Source organism: Carassius auratus, unplaced genomic scaffold, assembly GCF_003368295.1.
Source record: "Carassius auratus strain Wakin unplaced genomic scaffold, ASM336829v1 scaf_tig00215616, whole genome shotgun sequence".
NCBI lineage: Eukaryota > Metazoa > Chordata > Actinopteri > Cypriniformes > Cyprinidae > Carassius > Carassius auratus.
In genome coordinates this window covers 34,760-41,996 of record NW_020528163.1, presented here as the reverse complement: position 1 = coordinate 41,996, position 7,237 = coordinate 34,760, and positions in this window count along the sequence as shown.

The window sequence follows — 7,237 nt, the reverse complement described above, 5'->3', positions numbered from 1 at the left end:
TTTGGGTCAGCTTTCATGAACATGATAGTGTCCAGTCTAGGGAATAAAGGATGGCAGAAATGTTCCAGTCCTCCTGCCCCATGCTCATTAGAAACATTTGTTAACATACATTAACAGATGCAATTAAACAATTTTTGCTCAATCATATCAGTGTTAAATTTGTATTATTTATTCATTTTAATTAGGTTTTATTTTCTTTATATATCTTTTTTTTAATTGTGGTTTTAGTTTTAGTAATTATGAACATTGTAATTTTTATTTTTATTATTATTTCTATTTAGATTTAATTTGTTATTAACTTTTAGTAATTTTAACACAACATTTCTAATTTGAATTTACCCTCAGGACATCCAAGATGAAGATTTGTTTCTTCATCAGAACAAGTTTAGAGAAATTTAGCATTACACTCTATGCCGTGAATGGGAGCCATCAGCTGATAAAAACATCACAGTAGTCCATAAGTAATCCACACTACTGCAGTCCAATCATTAAAACCCTTGTGAAGCATGTTTGTATATATATATATATATATATATATATATATATATATATATATATATATATAAAAAAAATTCTGAGTGTTTTACCTCAAAACTGATATGAGCCCATAATCCATAAAGACTCCATCCTCTGTTGTCCTCTAACATCAATATATATTTGTTTAGAACTGTTTTGGACTTTTTGCTTGTAAACGATGCTTTATCTCTTCATATTACTCTTTTAATTTTAATTCTGGAGAAAGCAATATTATGGACAGAGCCAGAACCCCCTTTTATAAGTTAAAAGCAAATTAATGATGGATTTGAACATGAAGACTTTTGCTTTAAAAAATGTTTTAATGTGGATTATTGCGGTTTTCTTATCAGCTGTTTGAACTTTGATTCTGACTGCACCCAGTCATTAAGAAGATCTATTGATGAGAAACCAATATAATATAGTAAAATTTAAATAATTAATTTCTATTATATATTTGAAGAAAGTGAGTAAATTTTTATTTTTGGGTGAACAATTCCTTTTAAAAATATATTTTTAATAGTTTTAGTTAATATTTCTTGCAGGAAGTGTTAAGATAACATACTGATAAAATAAAAAGTAACTTAATGTGTCCAATATTTATTTATTAACCCAGAATGGCTTGAATCAGTACTAACAACCTAGTTAAACAATCAGAACACATAGTGCCTGAAGCGTAATGTACATCGCTACATGTCGACGTGCTGACCAAGAGGCTGTTGTGTTAATATATCATAGTCGCAAATTCAAGAAAATTAGTAAAGTAGAAGTTATTTGCAATTCTTAGACAACCTCAGATGTCTGACTTTCTAATAAACACCTGTGCCCTATCCCTTCACCCGAAGAATTTCCAGATGCTTCATTTGGCAATGATCCATCATGATTCGTCCCGATTTATCAGTGCTATTGACCTCTATACCTAATTTAAATCATTTGGCATGGGTATTAGGCCGAAATGAAATGCATCCAATCCTGTGACAAGAGCCGAGTTGTCAGCCTGTGGATGTGGTGACCAGTGAGTGGCTACAGCTGGACCTGTGTGCTCGAAAGCCAGTGAAGTGGAAACCTCCACACAATATACTCCTGGGAACTGCAAATCTGCTTTAGATGGAAATAGACAGGCATTTCAAATGTACACTGTCTAAATCACTTACTGGTTCCTGTAGTTGTGAGAGCTAGAAATGGCCATTTGGGATGCTATGACCGGTCATTGACCCCGGTTCACACATACAGCTTCTAGCAGTCTTTGAAAACATGTTGTTCATTAGGAGGAACAGCTGTACTTATCATTTAGTCCCCTGTTTGTGAATGTCAGCGCACAGTGAGAAGTTCCTTCTGTTCATCAGTCAGGATGACTGTAGACTATCGACTGTCCCGTTCTCCTCTGTCCTCATCAATATCTCCTGCTGTAACAGAAACCTCTCGCAGAGGAGCTGGTCTTATTTAAGTAGACTTACGTGCCCAGGTCGGTCTGGAGTTTATATGTTGGTATTGAATTGATGCTCCAAAAAGGTCAAATCCAAAAACAACGAACATATGCATACTATTTATAACTGTGGATATAGCATTTATTTATCCATTCAGAAATGCTGGATTGGGAACCATGAACCATGAACCATGATGACATTTCCAAAAACATAACATTACATTATATATGTAAAAACAAAAAATAAAAAACAAAAAAATAAAAACACACACACACACACACACACACACACACACACACACACACAAAACATGCTTTTACCATGATACAAAGTCCAAAATAATATTACCTTGGTACATGTCCAAATGGCATTACATGGCAATACAGTAACTTCTACATTTTCTTTTGTCTTATTTTGTCCCCCTCAAATGAACAGCATTAATTAGCTGGTAAAACCTATTTGTCGCTCAGAAGGTTTGATAATTTTTTACATGGTACTCAAAGGTAATTTAAAGAATACTGTGCTAGGATATAATAATACATTTCTTTGCTTGGTGCATTTAAAAAAATATGGCATTATCTTGATACTTACGTTTATTGGGGCCTAATGGTTAGAGAGTCGGACTTCGAGTCTCAGGTCCGGCAGGGATTGTAGGTGGAGGGAGTAAATGTCAAGCGATCTCTTCCACCTTCAATACCATGACTGAGGTGAGACCCTTGAGCAAGGCCCTGAACCCCTCACTGCTCCCCGGGCACTGCAGCAAACATGGCTGCCCACTGCTCCAGGTGTGTGTTGTGTGTTCACGGTGTGTGAATGTGCACTTAGATGGGTTAAATGCAGAGCATAAATTCCATTTATGTTAGTGACCATATGTCACTTCACTGTTCACTTTCATTGTCCAAAAACAGCAGAATTAACATGGTAAATGTAAAAAACAACAACAACAAAAACATGATGTTGGTTCATATTCAAAAACCATGGTATTACCATAATTCATGTCCAAAAATGTAGTAATATATTGGTACATACCTAATAACATGGCATTCAACACAACAAAAATAAAACATAGTTTAACATGGTACAAAATCCCAAAAAATGTCCAAAAACAAGAGTAGTGGTGTATCCCTGGTGTCCTGACCAAATTCAATCATCCATTGAATTGGCTCTATCAGTCTCTCTCCTCTCCACCTGTAGCTGGTGTGAGGTGAGCGCACTGGTGCTGTTGTCCCGTGGCTTCCTTCGCATCATCCAGGTGGATGCTGCACACCGGTGGTGGTTGAGGAGAGATTGCCCCATATGATTGTAAAGTGCTTCGGGTGTACAAAAAAGCACTATATAATTCCCTTATTCATCCATTTTGGACTTGGTATCATAGTAATACTTAATAATACCAATTTTTTTTATACATACACTATGGTAATACTTTGTTTTTTGAATATGAATCAAGGTAATGCTGTATTTACTTGAAATTTACCATATTAATAATGAATCTTTTGGTTATGAATCAAGATAATGCCATGTTTATTGGCTATTAATCATGTTAATACTGTAGTCTTTGGTTATGTATCAAGACAATGCCTTGTTTTAATGTATATATCGGAGTTGTTACCTGGTATTGATGCCTTTGGAGGGAAAAGAATCAGATCCAGAACAGGTGATACTGTATTTATGCATGTGTCTGATGTTTTGCGGCGCTGCTACAGTGAGGTGATGGAGTCAAACATTTGCGCTGGCTCAGATGGACAGAGCAGCGTTTATACCAGACAGGCAGCAGATGGAAGGTTTACACACCTTGAATAATGAATTTTCTGACCAGGAAAAAAAAGCACTCAGAGCTCCGTCTCCAGGGACGGGTCCAAAATAACCACGCAGTACAGAGTAAACGGGCTGCTGATGTTCCTTCCATGATCAACACTGGCCGCAGCTTTGGTGTGGACGCACATGAACTAGAGCAATGAAATGGATAGCTTGCATTGGATTCAAGGGTGTAATAATTCATAAGTGGCGATTTGTAATTCAAGAAAAACAACCCTCTATTTCACCACATAGATTAATGACACAAGGACATGTAGTTTTATTTATTTATTTATTGTTCTTTTTCTACCACATTGTTCTTGGCAATACTAGAGGTTTAGTTGGCGAATGGATGTACTATAAATGGACCACAGCATCAGAACAGAATACACTTATAGCATGCTTTTGTGAAGACACTTTAACACAATATAATTTTATCAGAAGGTTGCTATACATGTCCAAGTGCAATGATATGGGTGTGAATTTGAACATTTTAATATATCATTCAATGAACTTACATATTATGGGAATTAAATTACATTCCTACTTTATTTTTACTTCTCAGCTTCAATTAGACAGTTTAAAAAGCATGGTTCAATGACTGACTATTTCTATTTTATTCTACTTCTATTTTAAACTATACAGGAGCTAAATTTATAGAATACACTACATTATGTTGATAAAATATTAACATTACGTGCGAATGCGTATTGAGTTTAATCCACTGCTAAAAGGTTCCAGGTTTAAGGCCACCCTTGTGTAATTATACAGTGTGTCTCCATTATTCTTCAAGACATGACAGGCATACATGAATGGAATAACAATTCAGGAGACAAGACTTATAGTTATTGTTCTGTTTTAGAAAGATATATAAATATATTTTTAAGATGCTGCTCTTAAGGAAGAAAAGCATTGGGGAACAGCAGGATGTTCTCAAGAAGGCTTAATTATTTCTCTCTCAGTTTCAGGAAAATGCTCGTCTATGACATTATTATCTGTTCTCTGTCTCCCTCTGTTGGCCCTCACAGGAATAATATACTGTACATATGACCAAAACACTAAAAAGAGAAAACAACATGTTTGGAACATACCTGTCAAGTTTTGGATTTGAAAATAAGGGAAATTTTCCAGCGCCCATTGCGAGCAGTCCCACCACCCCAACAAATCTCCAGTATCCCTTACATTTTAAGACATGTGTTATAGCCCAAATTAAAACACAAAAGGGTATATATGAAGAGCATTTATTTAAAGGCTTATTTGCATATTTTCTGTTAATTTAACATTGATGTCTTTACATTTATATTTTATTTTAATTCCACATATTCTTTTCATTTCATATTGCTTTTCTTTAACAGTTTTTCATTTCATTTCACATAACTTTTCTTTTACTCTTTTAGTGAGTTGTTGTACCAATTTGTTGCAGACTTTGCATTCTTTAAAAAAGTAAATTCGCTGTCCCATTTATCACGGTATTTACACATGGGTTTTGTTTTTTTGGCAGGTGTACCTTCACTCTCTATCGTAGCATCCATCATCCGTCTCTGTTTTTTCTTTTGTTGTTTTTCCCACGTTATAACTCATGTCATCTGACCTCACACACCCCTCGCGACAGGCTACTACAGGTGGGAGTTATCGCGAGACTAGTGACAGAGCTCAGATTGGGAATGTTTTTATTAATATTATTTTATTAATAACGCAAGTAAAAAAAAAAAAAAAAAAAAAAAAAAAAAATACGGGAGATTTACGGGAAAATACTAATACGGGAGGACGGCGGGAAAGAAGGGTAAAATACGTGACTTTCCCGGCCAAAACGGGATACTTGACAGGTATGGTTTGGAAACCAGTTACAATTTTAAAGTTACATTTGTATTTTAATTAAAGAATGAAATCATTTACCTGTTGAGACTGTGTTGACAGTATTTAGTTGGATGAGCTCCAAATAATCGGTAATGAGGAGCCTTGCAGGTTACATACAACACGAATGGCGGGAAAAACAACCCTAAACTCCAAAACAAAGAACCATTTCAGCATAACAAGGTTATTGAGGTTCGAAATCCGTTACTACATATAAATAACCTTTAAAGAACCTTCTTTTTTGCGTGTATCAGTTCAGAAGTACTGTAAAAAAAAAAAAAAAAAAAAGTTAAATCGTTGTGCAAGATTCATGAACGTGAGTGAAATGAATACTCCCTATTCATTGGTTGTTGCAACCTCCAAATATCTGCCATGTTCCTTAATGAATCTATTGAGGATTGGTAATGAGGTTATGTTTGGAGGAGGCTTTGAGGATGATTGGCCTAATCTGACCTAAATAGCAATTTATATAAAATTGCTATGGACAAAGAACAGACACAGTTTATGCTTACATATTATTATAATGCTAGTAGTAGTGTTTTTTTTTTCTCTGATTCCCTAATCGTACTTAATCATATTGTTAAGCAATGCTCTGTATTTGACAGTTAACTAAATAGCCTACAATAAAGAAAAACATGACAAATGTTTTTGTAGGTTAATTTTAAAGGGGCAGTTCCCTTTAATGCTTCACTGTTGGCACATCACAGGACTCATGGCAGTGTTCCCCTTTTCTTCTCTGAACAATTGATTTTCCACCAGCAGGAAGGGAGCTTCATCAGAAAAAAACTCTGTGCCAGGCTTTTGCTGTTCAATCCTTGTACTTCCTGCTGGATTTCAGTCCTTGATGTTTTTCTTGGAGAGAAGTGGATTCTTTGCTGCCCGTCTTGACACCACATCAGTCCAAGATGAAACATAACACTCATGTTTTTTTTAAGGGTTGTATGACTCATTGTTCTGTAGAAGATACTTTGCAAAATGTATCTGTTTTTGTTCATACTGTTTTTAAATGGGTAAATGATGCCAGAGTCGTTATATATTATAATCTATTACTATATATATAATCTATAAACAGGCGTATGTGGAAAAATTTATATTTTAATGTTTAAAAAGTAAAATAAAATTATAGAAAATATATGTCTATGATATCCAGTATAATTTGAAACTGTAGTTCGGTGTAAATAAAGTTACTGATGGGGCTGCGGAGGCTGGGAAACTTTGGCTATTTAAAAAAAAGATCATGAAAGACAGAATGATACAGGATACTAACTCCAGGCTATCTTACATTTTATTTGGCCACAGATAAATTTGTAGAAGTTTGTTTCATGTGTAGTTGTGGCCAAGTTTTGACAGTGACATAAATTCAGTTTTTTGCAAAGTTTGCTGCTTCAGTGTTTGTAGATTATTTTTCCACATGTTTCTATGATTTGGTGAAAAACTGATAAGCATATCATAAGTTTTAAAGACTTTTATTGGCAAAAAAATGCAATCAGTCAGTATTTACAGTGTTGACCCTTGTTCTTCATAACCGCTGCAATTCGCTCTGGCATGCTGGATATTAGCTTCTGGGCCAAATTACGACAGATGGAGATCTGAGTACTGTTCACATGTTTCTTGTTCACACTGTTCAAACTTTCACGCTCTGCTGATAT